This window comes from Notamacropus eugenii, chromosome 4, assembly GCF_028372415.1.
Source record: "Notamacropus eugenii isolate mMacEug1 chromosome 4, mMacEug1.pri_v2, whole genome shotgun sequence".
NCBI classification, from domain to species: Eukaryota; Metazoa; Chordata; class Mammalia; order Diprotodontia; family Macropodidae; genus Notamacropus; species Notamacropus eugenii.
In genome coordinates this window covers 148,460,063-148,480,272 of record NC_092875.1, presented here as the reverse complement: position 1 = coordinate 148,480,272, position 20,210 = coordinate 148,460,063, and the positions used below count along the sequence as shown (strand labels likewise).

Here is a 20,210-nt window from a genome sequence, read left to right as displayed (position 1 = left end):
AAAAGGAGAAGGAAACAAGCAGGTTTTCCTAAACAGTTTTCTCTGGCAGATCAACATAATCACGGGGACACAACTGAATTAATGAATAATAGCAATAATGATAATAATACCTAACATTTAGATAGTGCTTACTATGTGCCAAGGCACTGTGCTAAGGGCTTTACAATTATTATCTCATTTGATTCTCATAACAACCCTGGGAGTTAGCTGTTGTCATTATACCTACTTTATAGATGAGAAAACTGAGGCACACAGAGAATAAGTGACTTGCTCATGGTCACACAGCTAGCAAGTGTGCAAGGCTGGAACTGAATGCAGATCTGAATGAACAGCATGGAAGATATAAAATACTGCTGCATCTAATGTTTTTTAAAACATTTGACTTGGTAGAAGGAGGTTCTTTTGAAAGAAGGTGTCTCTAATGAACATGTTAAATTCATACAGGGTTCTATGACAGATGTAGCAATAGACATAATTTTGTTCAATGAACCACCGAATTATCAACATAAAAGGAGATATGAAATAGGGAGACATATACTAACCAAGGTGTTTCCCAGTCCTGTGAAAAATGGCCTGCACAGAATCCAAGCAGAAGAGGGATTCTCTGAGATTCTCCAGATGCTCCTATTAATAGATGAATTTGGGCCTATTGTCTGGACACTACAGGCTGCCTCTCGTGGTGATGGGATTCATATGGAATCAAGAAAAGTAACCCCACCCACCACCATGGAAAAGCATGGCAGATGAAGACTGCTTATTTCTCACATTATAATATATAGTTGGATGAGTAGACATTGAGTTAGTATACCAGGAAGCTTGGATAGTAGATGGACAATGAGTTGAGCCCAGAATTTAATAAGAGGAATCATGGCTGGATAGCATTTGGGAGATTACACAGAGATCCTAAGTTGCTGGGTGGAGCAGTGGATAGAGCGCTGGGCCTGGAGTCAGAAAGGCTTGGGTTCAAATCTGGCCTTAGACACTTAATAGCTGTGTGACCCTGGGCAAGTCACTTAACCCTGTGGCCCTCAGTTTCCTCATCTGTAAAATGAACTGGAGAAGGAAATGGCAAACCACTCTAGTATCTTAGCCAAAAAAACCCCAAATGGAGTCAGAAAGAGTTGGACACGACTGAAAAATGACGGAACAACAACAACCTAAGTTGCTTCCAGTATCAAAAGTCCATTCTTTGAATCTTAGCATTTCCCCAGTGATGATATATGGCCTCCATGAAACATGGAATAACTTAATTTCAAAAGAATCACAATTAAAAGTGACCTAAAAGGTAACAGAAAGGTATGTGATGCCCTTAAGTAGGTTGTAGATATTATCAATGCTAATAAATAATAATACCAATGTTAATAAATAAAAATAATAATGAATAATGAAAGTGACATAAAAGATGCAATTAAGGACAAGTAAGCAAGTTGGTACAATAGAAAGAATACTGAGAACCACAGGACCTGGGTTCTAATAGGAATCACTGACTTTTACTCTCTTTGTGTCCTTGGCACTCACTTAACCTTCCTGGGGTCCAATTTTCTCAGCTATAAAATGGAAGGTTTTAACTAAATGGTCTCTGAGATCCCTTCCAGACATAGATCTGTGTCTTACCAGAAAAGAAGGTGGCTGTCTGTGTTCTGAAAAGCAAAGATAAAGGATTGACAGTTTGAATACTGCACTGGTATTTTTAAAATAGCAAAAGAAAAAGTAGGTGGTCTCAAGTTTACTAGTAGATTCTCTAGAGAGGATTTGTCAAGTCCAATAAACATGAATATATCAAGTACCAGGCACTATGTTAAGGGCTAAGAGAAAAAAAAGCAACAAATAGGTTTCTATCAAAGAGCTCACAAATGGATAAGAACCACACAAGTAATGAGCTGCACTGGTGGAGAAATACTCACATTGATGATGTCATAGATTTGGTAAGAATTTAGAAAAATTTAAGAGGGGAAAAGAAGATCATACAAATGAGGATAAAGGAAAAAGCATAGCATTAATTTGTTTCTTTCAAATTAGTTTTTTCAATTAACAAGCATTTTCTCTCTTCCGTGCCCTATCCCACATTAAGAAAAAAAGGAGTGTAAAAGCCCTTCTAACAAATATGTGTAGTCAAGCACAACATATTCCCAGCGTTAGACTAAATTTTGAGAGCAGGGATTGACTTTCTTTGTATTTCTAGCCTGGCACATAGTAATCACTTTAAAAATGCTGGTTGATTAACTGACTCACACTGGTGTAATGTTAATGTAAAGTTAAAGAGAGTTAAAAGATCTTCCCCAACCGTTAATGGGCCTCAGATGGAGCCCATTAAGAGAAGCTTGATTAGGGGAGGCTTGTTTTGTAGGAAGGCCCACAACTTTTGTTAACTTCTAATGAGGCACTGGGTCATGAGGGTTGTGATGCCCTCTAGCTCTGAAAAGTGTATATTTACTCTGAGGTGACATTTTGCTTTGGGGGCTTACTCTTTGGAAGAAAGTTCATGTGCCAGGTGAGACTCTGGGTAGCCGTTAAGGAGGTCCCTGGCTTTGAAAACCCAGATGTTGGGTGCTTCTCTCTCTGGTAACTATGTGTGTATGTAGTAGTCAGACAGTTGGATCTGTCTGTTGATCTGTGATGTATGTGTTCTTTATGGTCAGGCAGCTGGAAGCCCTGTCTGTTGGTCTTTATTTCTCTGTTTGTATTTTCTCTGTTGGTGAACGTAATTTAAAAAGATTGTTGACTCCTCAAAAGTTGCTTTCCTTTTAGAAAAGCAGATCTAAGAACCTGTGCTAACAGGACATTCTGGATATGTCAGGATGCTTGCTACTCCAGCTGGTCAAAAATTTATCTCTCCTTCTGCATCTTGAGGCTTGCCTCTCTTTTATCAGGAAGCAGGTAACATTTTTTTGTCATCTGTCCTCCAGAATGATAGTTGGTTATTTTGGTGATCAGAGCTCTTAAGTTTTTCAAAGTTTTTGTCTTTACAATGTTGTCTTTAAAAATTGTTACCTTGGTTCTTCTCATTTTACTCTATATTATTTCATTCAAATCTTCCTAGGTTTTCTCTGAAACCATACTTTTCATCATATCTTTTAACCTCAAAACATTCAATTCCATTCATATAACATAATTTGTTCAGCCATTCCCAGTTGATGGATAACTCCTTAGTTTCCCATTCTTTGCCACCACAAAAAGAGCTATTATAAATGTTTTTGTACAAATGGATCATTTCCTTGTATCTCTTTGGATATAGGTCTAGTTATATTATTGAGCCAAAGGGTACACACAGTTTAATAACTTTTGAGACATAATTTCAAATTGCTTTCTAGAACGTTGTAACAGCAAGCACCCAGCACACCCAGGATGACCTGATAGCACAGGTTCTTTGATTTGCTTTTAGAGGAAAGACTGTTCAGAAAGGGAATAGCAATCCTACTTTTAATTATGTTTGCTAGTTCAGGGGAAAGGTCAGCACCCTGAATTTGGAGAAAATATAAACAGAAAAAATACGAGAGAAATTATCACAAACACCTACAGACAGGGCTCCAACTGTCTGAGTAAAGCCATATTGTTATACACTTTACATACATCACTGGACTGAGGGAGCACAGACATCTGGTAGCTGGGGGGCTCTGTACATATGGCTACTCAAAGTCTCAACCAGGAAATCAAAAGATCTTTCTCATGAGCGAACCCCCAAAGTAAAATACCAGCCTCCCAGTATATACGACAAAGACTGGGCTCCTAATTGGCTCAGAGTCAGTAGGCAGGAAACCTAAGAGACTCAGCACAGCTGTGAACTACCAGGGTTCAAAGGAGATTGAGCCTTCAAGGGAGTCAAGGTGAAGTGAGAGCTATCATTTTTGCCTAGCTGTACCAATATACTCCTTCACAACAACCTAATAGTCACACCAAACCTAATTCAGATCAGGAAATCCAGGAAAAAGTCACAGTGAATCATTTTTCTAGCCAAGGGCAGCCTAGGAAGATAGAAGTCTCAGATCTGTGGATACAGGGATGGGGTTTGACCAGGAGTATAGTGCAGCAGCGTCAGCAGTATCCAGGAATCATAAGGGGACTGAACACCTGGGCAGAAAGAGATCCCAGAGGGGAGCAGGTATGGTTGCCACCTAGCAGCTCTGTCACCCATTAGCCAGTTCTGGGTCACAGTTCTATGGTGAAAATGAACTGTGATAGATTGAAAAGGAACAGGGGCCCTACCTGTCTAAGGACTGAGAAACAAAATCCAGAACCACAGCTGTGTGACTCTGAACCCAAAAACAGAGTAGGGACTCAGCTCTAACCTTTAGCCCCATAGGTAAGTCTGCAGTGGAATAAACAAGGCCAGGAGGCCAAGCTGAAAGGGGAGCCAGTTGTTCACTCCCTCTAAACCTATAGAACCTCCCAGTAGGCTAACTGTGACTAAGTATAGGAGAAATTTATGGAAACTCAAACCACAGACAAACCAACAGACCCAGACTGGGTCCAGAATTTACAAAGTACAGACTAGGAGGGGAGTAAATAGACATCTCCCTAGATCACACCACTTTGGGAGCACTCAAAACTTACAGGTCCCCGGACCTAGCTGTAAAAGCAATGGAAGGAGATATAAGATAGGTAGATAGACAGATGATAGATAGATAGATAGGTAGATAGATAGATAGATAGATAGATAGATAGATAGATAGATAGATAGATAGATGTTTATCTATAGATATAGATATTTTAAAAGACAGAAGCTTGGCCAGACATATAATCATCAACACATGGATTATCTGCTACTAGAGGAAATGCATCATATCAAACTTGCCATTCTCACTATAAAGTATAAATAAAACCAGAAGAAATAAGGAGGTGGCTGCCAAATGGAGGGGAGACTCACAAGTTCTACTTAGAGAGGCAAATAAAGGAGTTGGTGAAGGGGGTTTTATCATGACTCTATGCTAGGAGCTGCCTCTGTGACCCTCCCCCATTCCATGCTGGGCTGAGCATCACCCTCCTATGCTGGGAGCATCACACTCCTATGCTGGGAGCCTGATATAAAGAGATCTGACTCTACCCCTCATGTTAGAGTAAAGTATTGTCTCTTTATTCTAGGGCCAAGCAATGCCCTCCTTGTTGAGGAACATCACTGCTTTCCCCTCCTCCTCTCCTCCAGACTCTGCCCTCTGACCAAGGACCAGAGGTGCTAGGGAAAAAGTGTGGCTTCTGCCCTCTGTCTTGGGCACTTCCTCATTGCAGCCTGAGCTCTCTCCAGTTGTTCCAATCCCAGTGCTGCCTTCCCTGTTTAGGGTGGTGCTACCCATTGCCAGGGCTTCAGGTCACTGCTTCTTGCTGATCCACCATAATTGATGAGATCAGGAACTGCTGAGATTCAGATGAGTCCTGCCAGGATCTAAATGTTTTCTCTTCATGTCAGTGGTCTACTTCTTCAATTCAGGAAATTCTTCTTGATGTCACTCAGCTCCCACATGGGAAAGAGAAAGTCTAGGCAGAGGTAGTTTTCATATCCTCAAGAAAAGAAACACAAAGCAAAAATTAAAAAACAAAATCAAACTATGAAGCTTCAGACTCCTATAGGTCAGTTCATGAGAGAGAGACAGAGACAGACAGACAGAGACAGAGAGAGAAAAAGAGAGAGAGTTCACTTCTGGAGGAAAAGTAGAATCTAGCTTTAAAAAAATTTTAAACTGATATAGCACTGGGGGTTCCCAGAGTCTATATCCCATCAGCACTTGCATCCTCTTGGCCCTCCCATCCATCTCCCCGAACTGTTGAGGTTTAGGGGTGCTGGGACCCCACAATAGCAACACATGGGTCCTGCCCGAATGAATTTGACCCAAGCCTTCTTTCAGCCAAAGAAAAACAAAGTTTATTATAGATCTGTTGTATTGGTCAGACTCTTAAGAAATCTCATCATTGGCTAGACTCTTACGGAATTTGAATCTGAACACCTTAATGAAGGCAGAGATGGATCTTATGTCCAAAAAAACTGTGGGAAGTATCTAGGGTTGACCAAGTGTTCTGAGGTGACTAGAGGAAAAGTCTAGTGAAGATCTTGGTGGGAGTGATTAGTAGACTGGGGTGACTAGAGGTAGGAGGCCAGGAACCAAGAGAATGGAATTAAGGGTGGGAATTAGCTGAAGAGTATCTGGAGATAATTGACAGTGGAGGGGTAGGCTAGGTTAAGGGTAACAGAGAATTGAGTATAGCCATAATGAATAGCCTTAGGTGAATGCCAAATAGAGGAGAGTTCAAGAGGGTTCCTAGAGCCTGTACCCTGCCACAACCATACCTAATTCTAGAATGATCTCAGTTTTTGGAAAGGACCAATAATAGTTCCCAGTGGCTTCAAATGCCATATTAAAACTCAGAAGCAGTACCTTCAGCACAGTTTTTCAAAACTTAGGTGGTACAGTAGAGTACTGGGCCTAGAGTCAGGAAGATTCATCTTCCTGAGTTCAAATCCAGTCTTAGTCGCTTACTATGTGACCTTGGGCAAATCACTTAACCCTATTTGCCTCAGTTCCTCATCTAGAAAATGAGCTGGAGAAAAAAAATTGCAAGCCACTCTAGTGTCTTTGCCAAGAAAACCCCAAATGAAATCATGAATAGTCAGTCACATGACTAAAAAACATTGGCGGATCAGCGTACTCATATATAGCTATGTAGCAGCTAGGACCAACTGTGCACACCTGGGGGTAGGGCCCAGGACCTTATCAAGGTAGAAGCATTTAGGATTCCAAAAGACAAAAGCTTAGTTTAAACCTTGAAGATAAAATGGGGTAAATTTACATTATAGGCAGCTAACTCCCAGAAAACCTTATGGAGTCTATCAGTAAGTGGTTTTGTTGGAAACAGTTCTAGAAAACTGTTAGCAATACAAAACCATCTTATACCAGGGGCCATTGTTAGAGGTTCCATTAGGTTCCATTATAGTGCCTGAATGGGGTCTGGGAGATAAAACTTCACACCCCAAATTCAGACCCTTCCTTGATTTGTTTAGTTCAGTCTTTTTCCCTTGATTGAAAGGTAATCTAAATTCTGAGAAAATACCTTAGAACTTGGAGGAAACTAACATTTCCTGACTGGAAATGCTGACATAGTTGATGAATTTGTAGATTGCAATCTTCCCCAAATATAAGAAAATGTACAAATTCAACCACCAACAGTTTATGCAGTTTTCTTCAGGATACAATCAGAATTGAACAAATCTGTACCAGTCTCCTTAGAGGAAACTTACCAGGAAAGAAATCACCACTGCCAAGTGTTTCACAGAGAACACACAGGACGCACTGGAGTTTTTGGTCTCCAGTCTCTAACAGGTTCACTCTTGCTCTGGTCAGACAGGAAGACAGCTTCAGAGGGGCTAATTATCAGCTTTATTTAGTCTAGCCTCAAATGATTGCTGGGAGAACCAGCTCCTACAGTATTCCCTAATCACCCTTCTCACAGGGACAGGTGAGAATGCGGAGCAGGGCAACTACCTCTACATTTTGATGGAGTCAATCAAGACAGGCACACTTGTGCACTCCCCTAAATTCCCTCAGTGGGGGTGGGTTGAAGCCCACACAGATTCCCCTGTGGGTTCCCTGTGATTTCCCCCACAGATTCCCTGTGGTTTTTCCCCCACTCACTGACCAATGCACACTTGCTTTTTAAGGCAACAGACAAAGAAGGTATCTTGCCAACAGTAAGTTCACAGGTTAACTTTAGCAATATTGTCATTCTGTGCAAGTATAGTAAATATTACATTATGTCACCCCTTATCTCACAGTGCAGCCTTAGTAGGACTATGTCACTATTATTCTGAAAATCACCATCTAGAATCCTTGGAACTATTCTGGGCGTTATCAAACCACTGGAACCTAGACACTCCCATGGCCATGGATCCTGAGAAACTAAACTAAAAAGGATAACAAAATCCTCCTTACATATAGCAAAAAAGTACTAGTAGTATCATCAGAGGCACAAACGTCACTCAGAGCTCACTTCCTCTTCACTGTCTACCCCTACCTTCAAAGAAGTGATTTAGTTCCAATCCTGCAAAACTGTGGCCAAATGCCATGAGCTGGGGTCTGACTTAAGCCAGTGTCCTGGTAGTTTGGGTTCAAAATTGGATCAAAATGAAACATTTGTAATCCATCAAACACCTAACTGAAGGAGGCTTATTTAGTCATAGCAGAGAAAGGATATTCAGAGGAGGGGGCTGATGTTCATCCAGGATAAGGCAATGTTTCAGCTGATCACAACTTCCTAATGGGATTCATGCTGTTATGTGGTCAGAGAGAGGAGCTCTAGGCTGCATGACCTTGCTTAAGCCAATTAAATCTTTTTTTTCTTTTAAAAAAGTTATTTATTTTTATAGTTTTTATATTATATATATTTTTCAAGTCTTGTATGTTTATGAGTCATTGACTACTGCAGTCTCTGAAGAGCTGAAAAATAAGCCTCACTCCCAGAGTGATGGAGAGGTACATGACAAGTGTGAGCAGGTTGCAATGCATAAACAAAAGTAACTTTGAAGAACTAGAACACAGGGAATTGTAAGAGAAAAAGCAGATGGAATGGCCATGGGGTGAGAGCATGTGATCACAAGTAAACAGCCCCTCTGCTACTTTACTGCTATCCTCTTGATGGTAGGAGAAAGCAATGAAGGTCCCACCATATTGAGCAGATACTTCCCATTCCCTCCCTGCCATATTTCCCTCTCCTCACTCCCCCTAGAAAGTAATGGGATGACATGAAATAGTATTGGAGAGGATAGGCAGGGATGGATGGGTTTCAGTCTGTGTTGTTGCAGTGATCATACAGATCAGTGTAGCCATAAATCCATTTGGGTATTTGAATATTTTGTCTATGAAAAGGATAGAATGAAAATTAAGAGATAATTGAATATTGACCTAAGGGGGAAGATACTGACTAGCTACTCTAAATTCAAGTCATTTGGTATAGGCTAACTTGATCATACTGAAAACATTTGCAGATGGATGATAAAGATCACACCTTGTGATCTTTAAGAAATGGTGACATATAGGAGATGTGCTACAGGCCTGGAGACTAACAAATGCTGTCCTAATTTTCAGGAAAGAGATAAAGGCAAATTATTTAGACTAGAGACTTTGTGTTGATTTATGGGAAAGTTGTGGAGTAGACCACTTAAAGGAATGGTTTGTGTGCACTTAGAAAGGGAAGATGTGAGCACAGGTGAGCGTGGGTTCATTGAGAATAAGTCTTCCCAGACTATCATTTGAAGTACTATCAAGGAGATTTCAGCAGGGCATTTGACAGCATCTTTCATAACATCTTTCACAATAGCCTTGCGGACTAGATAGTGATCTATGGGCTGGATTATAGAGCAGTTAGTTTAATTTGTCACTGGCTGACCAAGTCAAAGCTAGAAAGTGTTGATTAGTAGATTGATGCCAGCCTAGAAAGAGATCTCTGTTCTTGGCAGGGATCTATCCATAGGCCTGTTCAGCACATTTCATTAGAATGTACAGCATCCATGGATTTTTATTTTATTTTTTTATCTATTTGTTTATTTTATTTTTTGTTCCTGAATTACAAAGAACATCATTTATATTCATCAAACTAAAGAAAATAAAATATAACTGAACTTATTCTGCAAATGAGCAATTCACCATTACTTAGAAAACACAAATTTAAAAATGAACCCCAAACACCAACTTTTTTTTGACACATTAGAGTGTGACTATATACAACTATAGTACCCTATGTACATATACCCGTTGTACTGTCTTTACCCCTATTCTGTTAGACGTTTTATTTTATTTATTTATTTTTTGTTTTCTTTTAATTAATTAATTAATTAATTTAACTTTTCAACATTCATTTCCACAAAATTTTGGGTTCCAAATTTTCTCCCCATTTCTCCCCTCCCCTACCCCAAAACGCTGAGCATTATAATTACCCCTATCACCAATCTGTCCTCCCTTCTAACATCCTTCCCTTCCCTTATCCCCATCTTCTCTTTTGTCCTGAAGGGCAAGATAACTTTCTATACCCCATTATCTGTATTTCTATTTCCTAGTTGCAAGAACAATACTCAACAGTTGTTCTTAAACCTTTGAGTTCCAACTTCTCTCCATCCCTCCCTCCCCACCCATTCCCTTTGAGAAGGCAGGCAATTCAATATAGGCCATATCTGTGTAGTTTTGCAAATGATTTCTATAATAGCCATGTTGTGTATGACTACCTATAATTCCCTCGATCCTATCCTGCCCCCCATTGCTTCTATTCTCTCTTTTGATCCTGTCCCTCCCCAAGAGTGTTGACTTCAAATTGCTCCCTCCTCCCACTGCCCTCCCTCCCATCATCCCCCCCACCCTGCTTATCCCCTTGTCCCCCACTTTCCTGTATTGTAAGATAGGTTTTCATACCAAAATGAGTATGCATTTTATTCCTTCCTTTAGTGGAATGTGATGAGAGTAAGCTTCATATTTTTTCTCTCACTGCCCTTCTTTTTCCCTCCACTGAAAAGTCTTTTATTTGCCTCTTTTATGAGAGATAACCTGCCCCATTCCATTTCTCTCTTTCTCCTCCTAATACATTTCTCTCTCGCCACTTAATTTCATTTTTTTAAGATATGATCCCATCCTATTCAATTCACCCTGTGCTCTCTGTCTCTCTCTCTCTGTGTGTGTGTGTGTGTGTGTGTGTGTGTGTGTGTGTGTGTGTGTGTGTGTAATCCCACCAACTACCCAGATACTGAAAAGTTTCAAGAGTTACAAATATTGTCTTTCTATGTAGGAATGTAAACAGTTCAACTTTAGTAAGTCCCTTATGATTTCTCTTTGCTATTTACCCTTTCATGCTTCTCTTGATTCTTGTGTTTGAAGGTCAAATTTTCTTTTCAGCTCTGGTCTTTTCATCAAGAATGCTTGAAAGTCCTCTATTTCATTGAAATACCATTTTTTCCCGTGAAGTATTATACTCAGTTTTGCTGGGTAGGTGATTCTTGGTTTTAGTCCTAGTTCATTTGACTTCTGGAATATCATATTCCACACCCTTCGATCCCTTAATGTACAAGTTGCTAGATCTTGTGTTATCCTGATTGTATTTCCACAATACTTGAATTTTTTCTTTCTAGCTGCTTGCAATATTTTCTCCTTGACCTGGGAATTCTGGAATTTGGCCACAATGTTCCTAGAAGTTTCCCTTTTTGGATCTCTTTCAGGAGGGGATCAGTGAATTCCTTGAATACTTATTTTGCCCTCTGGTTCTAGAATCTCAGGGCAGTTTTCCTTGATAATTTCATGAAAGATGATGTCTAGGCTCTTTTTTTGATCCTGGCTTTCAGGTAGTCTCATAATTTTTAAATTATCTCTCCTGGATCTATTTTCCAGGTCAGTTGTTTTTCCAATAAGATATTTCGCATTATCTTCCATTTTTTCATTCTTTTGGTTTTGTTTTGTGATTTCTTGGTTTCTCATGAAGTCATTAGCCTCCATCTGTTCCATTCTAAATTTTTTTTATTAATTAATTTATTTATTTCACTTTTAACATTCATTTTCACAGAATTTTTGGGCTCCAAATTTTCTCCCCCCTTGTCCCCTCCCCCCACCCCAAAACACCAAGCATTCTAATTGGCCCCATCACCACTCCGCTCTCTCCTCCATCATTCCTCTCTGCCCTTGTCTCCATCTTCTCCTCTGTCCTGTTGTGCCAAATAACTTTCTATACCCTTTTACCTGTATTTCTTATTTCCTAGCGTCAAGAACAGTACTCGACAGTTGTTCCTAAAACTTTGAGTTCCAACTTCTTTTCCTCCCTCCCTCCCCAACCCCTCCCTTTGGAAGGCAAGCAATTCAATATAGGCCAAATCTGTGTAGTTTTGCAAATGACTTCCATAATAGTCGTGTTGTATAAGACTAACTATATTTCCCTCCATCCTATCCTGCTTCCAATTACTTCTATTCTCTCTTTTGATCCTGTCCCTCCCTATGAGTGTCGACCTCGTATTGCATTCTCCTCCTCATGCCCTCCCTTCCATCGTCTCCCCCACCCTGTTTATCCCCTTGTCCCCCACCTTCCTGTATTGTAAGATAGGTTTTCATACCAAAATGAGTGTGCATTTTATTCCTTCCTTTAGTGGAATGTGATGAGAGTAAACTTCATGTTTTTCTCTCACCTCCTCTCTTTTTCCCCAAACTAAAAAAATCTTTTGCTTGCCTCTTTTATGAGAGATAATTTGCCCCAATCTGTTTCTCCCTTTCTCCTCCCATATATTTCTCTCTCACTGCTTGATTTCATTTTTTTTTAAGATATGATCTCATCCTATTCCATTCACTTTGTGCACTCTGTCTCTATGAGTGTGTGCATGTGCATGTTTGTGTGTGTAATCCCACTAAGTACCCAGATACTGAATAGTTTCAAGAGTTACTAATATTGTCTTTCCATGTAGGGATGTAAACAGTTCATCTTTTATAAGTCCCTTATGACTTCTCTTTGCTGTTTACTTTTTCATGCTTCTCTTCATTCTTGTGTTTGAAAGTCAAATTTTCTTTTCAGCTCTGGTCTTTTCATCAAGAATGCTTGAAAGTCCTCTATTTCATTGAAAGACCAATTTTTCCCCTGAAGTATTATACTCAGTTTTGCTGGGTAGGTGATTCTTGGTTTTAGTCCTAGTTCCTTTGACTTCTGGAATATCCTATTCCATGCCCTTCAATCCCTTAATGTAGAAGCTGCTAGATCTTGTGTTATCCTGATTGTATTTCCACAGTACTTGAATTGTTTCTTTCTAGCTGCTTGCAGTATTTTCTCCTTGACCTGGGAATTCTGGAATTGGGCCACAATATTCCTAGGAGTTTCTCTTTTTGGATCTTTTTCAGGTGGTGATCGGTGGATTCTTTCAATATTCATTTTGCCCTCTGATTCTAGAATATCAGGGCAGTTTTCCTTGATAATTTCATGAAAGATGATGTCTAGGCTCTTTTTTTGATCATGGCTTTCAGGTAGGCCCATAATTTTTAAATTGTCTCTCCTGGATCTATTTTCCAGGTCAGTTGTTTTTCCAATGAGATATTTCACATTATCTTCCATTTTTTCATTCTTTTGGTTTTGTTTTGTGATTTCTTGGTTTCTCATCAAGTCATTAGCCTCCATCTGTTCCATTCTAATTTTGAAAGAACTATTTTCTTTAGTGAGCTTTTGAATCTCCTTTTCCATTTGGCTAATTCTGCTTTTGAAAGCATTCTTCTCCTCATTGGCTTTTTGAACCTCCTTTGCCAATTGAGTTAGCCTATTTTTCAGGGTGTTATTTTCTTCAGCATTTTTTTGGGGTCTCCTTTAGCAGGGAGCTGATCTGTTGTTCATACTTTTCTTGCAAGTCTTTTATTGGTCTTCCCAGTTTTTCCTCCACCTCTCTAACATAATTTTGAAAATTTTTTGAGCTCTTTATGGCCTTTTCCCAGAACTGATCCCATTGAGTGGGCTGGGATGTAGAAGCACTGACTTCCATGTCTTCCCCTGATGGTGAGCACTGCTCTTCCTCATCAGAAGGGAGGGGAGGAGAAACCCGCTCACCAAGAAAGTAACCCTCCATAGTCTTGGTTTTTTTCCCTTTTCTGGGCATTTTCCCAGCCAGTGACTTGAGCTCTGAATATTCTCCTCACACCCACCTCGCCTCCAACATTTCCCACGGGTCCCCCAGCTCACCCTGGGCTGGAAATCTCCTCCACTCCACTGTTCTCCACTTCCGCTGCTCCAAAATTTGTTGAGAGTTCCTCTCTACAGGTATTTTATGGGCTGTGTGGGGAGAGCCTGCTTATGTGTGTCTTTCTACTACGCCATCTTGGCTCCGCCCCCTAGACATTTTATTAAATGATTTAAAGGAAGACAGATTCAATTCAGTAATCATTTACTAAGTACCAGTGATGTACAATTTATATATAATAGTTGAACTCACACAGACTTATCACAAACTCTCGAAGAGCTTAAAGCATTCTTCTGCCTGCCCTATTCCTGACATTCTCTTTACTATAAAACCATATCCCCTTACTGCTAGCTCATTCTGGTACTTTCCTCAGCACAGAACTTGCCACAGAAAGGTGAGCTCCCTTTTTCCCATTGGTGAATTCCTCCTAGAGCCTCAGTTTTGTGGCGTGGCCCAGGCTAACCTGCTTTCATTCCTCTCCCAACCCTTTTTGTTATTTGTTCTAGACTTCAAAACCACGCCTAGTTGCCAGGTACCATCCATCACTCCATTTCCCTCAACACCTTTCAACTCACTTTTGTGTATTTTCTTCCTCCATTAGAAGGGATTAGCACTGTGTGGAGCATATAGTAAGTACTTAATAAATGTTTAATAAAGAACATTATTTATATTAATCAAACTAAAGAAATCAAAGCACACCTAAAATTATTTTGTAAATGAACAATTCACCATGACTTAAAACAATTGTTTCCTTCTTTTCTAAGAGAATTTGCTTACTAGATCTGACAATAAACATTTATTCAGTGTTTACTATGTGCAAGGCACTGGGATGAACACTACGGATACAATGAAAGGTAAAGACAGTCTAAGCTACCCTTGAGGAATGTACATTCTAACAGGGAAAAATAACATGCAAATAAACATGGACAAGCAAACTATACACAGAAATCTAAAACAAGCTAACATCACATTTTAGCAGAAAAACTGAAAGTCAAAAACCTCTCCAGAAAAAACGATGTTCAGTATGATAAACAATTGAAACATTATATGAAAATCAGTTGAATGAAATGTAAACTATACATTTAGTCTGAAGAAAGTAAAAATTAGGGGGAGATAATTGTATCATGTCAGTCTAACTCTCCATGACACCATTTTAGGTTTTCTTGGAAAAGACACTGGAGTAGTTTGCTATTTCCTTCTCCAGCTCATTTTACAGATGATAAAACTGAGACAAACTGGGAGAAATGACTTGCCCAAAGTCACACAACTAGTATATGTCTGATGCTAGATTTGAACTGATGAAGATGAGTCCTCCTGGCTCCAGGACCAGCACTGTATCCACTGCACCACCTAGATGTTGTAAGGGGAGAGAATACTTGACTTCAAATATTTCCAGAGCAAGATCAGGAAAGAGGAAATAGTCTGACTCTGTTTGGCCTCAGAAGAAAGAGCAGGGACCAAATAGCTTGGAAGTTGTAGGGAAGTAGATTTCTGTTCAGTTTAAGAAATGGCTTTCTAACCCATTAGAGCTTTCCAAGAGGTTAGGAGCTCCTCACAGTCCTGGAGGTGTTTAAGTTGAGGTTGTATTTTATTTAATTCTGTCCAATAAACACAAAGTCACTCTTGGGAACAATATACAATGCTAGTTGCTAAGGGAAACACCAGCACTTAGAGTTCTCTGCCTTTGTGGTGTTTATGGTCTATTATGAAAGTGTGACACTTATACAAATAACTGTATTTGCTTTGACACCCCAGTGAAACTATGCTGTAGGTTTTGTTTCCGTAGTGCAGATCCCCTTCTCATCCTAAATGATACTTGTAGTTTCTTTCAGACACAGAGCATTCTGGGAAAGGGGGACCAGCTGTATCCCAGAGGTTGCAGCTGCTTATGATTTCCCAGGTCTATTTAAGGGTATTAGGAAATAGCCTTAGGGCTGGTGTTGGTTGTTTGTGGTTAGAAGCTGGCTGGCCTGTGGGGAAGAAAGGAAGGAGTGTGGACTGAAAGCTGGCATTTGTGGTTAGAAGGACTTGAGTCAATGTGTGGAGAGAGAGAAGAGATGTGTAAATGAGAATTGGTTTGGTATAAGTGGTGGAGGATTGACTGAACATGTTAGGAGAGGAAGAGAGAATGTGTTTTTCAGTGGCTGTACCTGTGACCCAGGAAGCCAGTCTTAGAGTGCAGAACTGAATTGAATACTGAGCTCAGGCAGAAAATATATGTGTAAAGGGTGAGTCAGGGAGATGGTGACCCAGCTATTGTCATTCTTCTTTTCCAATGCAGAATATACCATGAAGATATGAGGAATGATGAAGCTATAAGGCCAGGTCCTGCAATGTGTCTGAATGTAGTCAGATGGTTATAGAATCATAAATCAAAAAGCTGGAAGGGAACTTAGAGCCCAAACAGTCCAACTCCTACATTTTACAAATGAGTAAACTGAGGTCAATGAGGTCATGACTTGCCCAAGATCACACATGTGATAAATTGTAGGCCAAGAATAAAATTCAGGTATATTGACTCCAAATCCAATGGTTTCCCTACCATATCATACATGTATTTCTTTAAAAATTTTTATATTTTTTCAATTAATGAGTGTTGATTTTCTCTTGCTACCATGGTCTCCAACCCTTTCACTGGAAAAAAACGAACAGAAAAACAAAACCCTTCAAAAAAATATACATTGTCAAACAAAACATATTCCCACGTTCACCACGTCCAAAAATGTATGGATCATTCTGTATTTTGAATCTATCCTCCCTTGGTCAGAAGGTGGATAGCAGAACTGAACTATGATTGGTCATTATGTCAGAGTCATTATGTCTTTCAAAGTTGTTATTACCATGAACAGTCAGGTGGCACAATGGATTGGGAACTGGGCTGGGAAGTAGGAAGACATCTTCCTGAGTTCAAATCCATCCTCAGACACTAACTGGTTGTGTAACCCTGGGCAAGTCACATAACTCTGTTTGCTTCAGTTCCTTACCTGTCAAATGAACTGAGGAAGGAAATGCTGACCACTTCAGAATCTTTGCCAAGGAAACCCCACATGGGGTCATGAAGAGTCAGACATGACTAACCAACAAAAGTCATTACAATATTGTTCTGGTTCTGCTCTCTTCACTCTGTATCAGTTTATATAAACTTTCCCAGGTGTGGGGATCACGACTGGGGAAAAGTCAATAATACACAGTAAGAAATGAAAAGCCATTAACTTAAACTCTGTGAAAGGTGGAAGCCCAGATATGGTGACCTGTTAAAAAATCATAACTTAAGATACTAAATCATAACTCAGATACTGAGTTGTGACTTAGATACTGTGGCCAGTATGTGACTAGCATTCAACCTTGAGTGCCTAGGCATTTACCCAATAGCAGTGGGTAAAGGCCTGGGAACTGGATTCAATGATAAGTATAAACTAAAATATTAGCCAAAATATTAACTAAGCAGGAAAACCCAAAATATCCACCAAGTTGCAGTGAAGCACCTTATGACTCCTCCTTCCCTTTGTCTGATTTCTGTAATTACCATGAGGATTTTGGGGTGATCTTCATGGGGATTCAATCTGTAGTCTGGCTACCACCCTAGACTGATGACTGTCAACCTCTTGGCAGGGATCCATCATACTGCCCCAATGTAATTACCCAATTGATTAAACTACTACCTTAAATCAATCAGAAGTTCCCTGGCCTCTTCTTTTGGTATCAGACTTGTCCCACTGTTTTGGGAGGGAGGTACAGAGTTCCCTAGGTAGAATTCCAGAACTTACAGCAGATTTCTCTGAAACTGACCTTTTCATCATTCCTTTTGACAAGATAGTATTCCATTATATTCATACGCCACAATTTGGTATTCTTTAATTAATGATCATCCCCTTATTCTCCAGTTCTTTGTTATGACAAAAAGAGCTGATATAAATATTTTTTTATACGTGTGTCCTTTTCTGTCCTTCATTTTTTTTTTTTTTTGACGGGACGCATGGAGTTTATTGACTTTAGGGATCTGTACCTTTACCTGCCATGTAGAGACTTTTATCTCAGGCCTAGGTATGGTGAACTTGGCCAGGACACCATGAAAGTTGGGGATGTCTGGGGAGTAACTGGGAGACAATAAATAGGAAGGGTCAGAACCCCCAGCTTCAGGTCCTTGTTGGAACCAGCTGCTCAGTCATTGTTCTTTTCAGGAGTGAAGGTGCTGACTTTCTGGGCAAAAGTCTCTGCCACAAGCAGAGGGAAGACCAGAGAGGCATCAGCATAGACCGTAACTGGCTTTGCATCCATTCGGATTTTGCCCCAGGACACAGCTTCATCCGGCTTCGCACCAGAGACTGAGCCATCAAATTCCTGGGCCGTGTTGATATAGACGGCATAATCGGCCCCACTCCTCATGAGGTTAGCATTGGCAATGTGATGTTTTACCAGGCCTCCCCCGAGGATGATCATGCCTGTGTGCTTGGCAAAGATGGCCTGAGCATTGATGAGTCGTAGATCTTCCACAATGTCCAGTATGAGCCCTGGGTTCTTATATGAGTGGAAGAAGATCATATCCCCAAGAGACCCATCTGTCAGAGCTGGGCTTAGCACTGGGATGTTGTTCTTCTGCGCCCAGTAATACACAGACTCCGGATTGTTGATCTCTTTGCCTAACCTTGCAATCATCTTCGATGGTGTCCATTTCACCCCCTCTGTATTTTGCTCCAAAACCATCTGGTCCAGAATCGGCATCAACCAATCCTCAAACTTGCAGTAATTGTTATTAGGGACAAGCAGGTTTCCAATCCTATTGATGCCATTTTGTCTCAGGTCCTTCCCCTTCAAAGCTAAATTCACCCAGATACGTGGGTGCCAGACATTTGATCAGGTCTTCTCTATCCCACCTGCGGTTGTCACCAGAACATCCACCATACTGCGTTGCACCAGGTAACGAATGGTCTCTCGGACACCAGAGCTGATGAGATTTGACGTGTAGCCCAAGAAGATGGTGCAGCCACTCACTGACCGACGGCTTGGGTTCAGATCTGTGTGGTCTTCCTCCTCTCCCCCAAGAGGTTCCAGCTTCTTCTCAATCATGGCGTTGACCTGCTGCACGGCGCGGCCAAAGCTGGTGGCCTGGAAGCCGGTGGTGGCGGAGGCTTGTAGGAGAGCGCCATAGTCTAGGCCCCGGTTGAAGTCGTAGCCCCGGACCTGACCGGCCTCCGCGGGCAGCGTCGAGCTGTGCCTGAGGACGGCGTCCACAGCTGCCAGGGGCGGTCGCGGCCCGGGCCTGTCCCCTCCCTCCTCCTCCGGGGAGCCCTCCATGCGCCCTCTGGGGGAGGCTGGAAGTCAGGGTCAGGCCACCCGGCCCGTCCTCGGCTCCCCGGGGGCTCAGCGCGATCTCGGCTAGCCGAGGAAGTGTCCTTCATTTTTTCTGAGAGTATATATCGTCATTATAGTAATATTGCTAGGTCAAAAGGTACATACAGTTTAGTGGTTTTTCAAGGATAATTCCAAATTTCTTTGCTGAATGACTGGATCATTTCTACGTGTATTGAAATGTGTTCACATTCTTTCTCCTAGATTCTTTTGGGAACATGGTGCTCAGGGGAGTGAGGTTGACCTTAAGCAAGGGATGTGATGTCTTTCCATCAGTAATGAACCTTATGTTATACTTCTGGTGTGGATTCCAGTACAACATACTCAGATATGTATAATAATGAATTAACTCAGTGGGTAGCTCAGCTAACTGCATGTTATAATCTGGGCAATACGCATTCTTTATCCGCTAATTTTTTTTATAATGTGTGTATACTAGGTTTTCCTTGAGTGGTCATGGACCTTGTTGAGGTGACCCTGTAGCATTCTGGGACTTGGTAAAACTAACACATCAGCTGCAAATATAAGTGAATTTTCTGGAAAAAGCTGTTCTGGCTATTTGGCCTTCTTATGGCAGTTGCTTCATGCTTAAATTAAATTCCTCAATCATCAATAAAATGTATGACTTTGGAGTTAGAAGACATGTATTTAATACCTAGCTCTGCTCCTTAGGAGTCGTTGCTTAATTCTTCCAGGCCTCAGTTTCCCCATCTGTAAAATGAGAATGTTGACCTAGATGATTCTCTACAAGCTTTCTTCTAACCGTTGATCCTAAGGATCTATGAAATAATATTTCCTGAACCTAAGTCTTTTAGTTATTTTTCTTCATAGAATATGTGGGCTATCATTATTAACAACTACTTACATTTTCTGGTTTCATTTATAATAAAGATGCCAATGCTGAAGAGGTTGAGTTCTTTCAGTATTGTTACAACTCTACAGCTGAATAATAATCTCAAATTAAGACCATCAACCTCTGGAGAAGAGAAAATGCACCATCCTGCTCTGTTAGAGTTGAGATGTGATATATTGCTCATGCTGTCAGACTTAGTGATATGTTGTTTTGTTTGGTTGAGCCACCTTTTCCCCTTGTGTTTTTATGCTTCACTAAAAGAAATGGCACATTGGAGAGGAGAGGGAGCAGGGATATATTTGGAAATGAGTGACTAAGTGGCCTAGTGGACAGAGTGCCCAACCTGGT

General features: G+C 40.7%; 1 pseudogene; it reads right to left on the bottom strand.

Annotated features, from left to right (window-relative positions):
- Positions 1–17,611: 17,611 nt before the first annotated feature.
- Positions 17,612–19,047, bottom strand: LOC140500638 (deoxyhypusine synthase pseudogene; annotated as a pseudogene).
- Between the last annotated feature and the right edge of the window lie 1,163 nt (positions 19,048–20,210).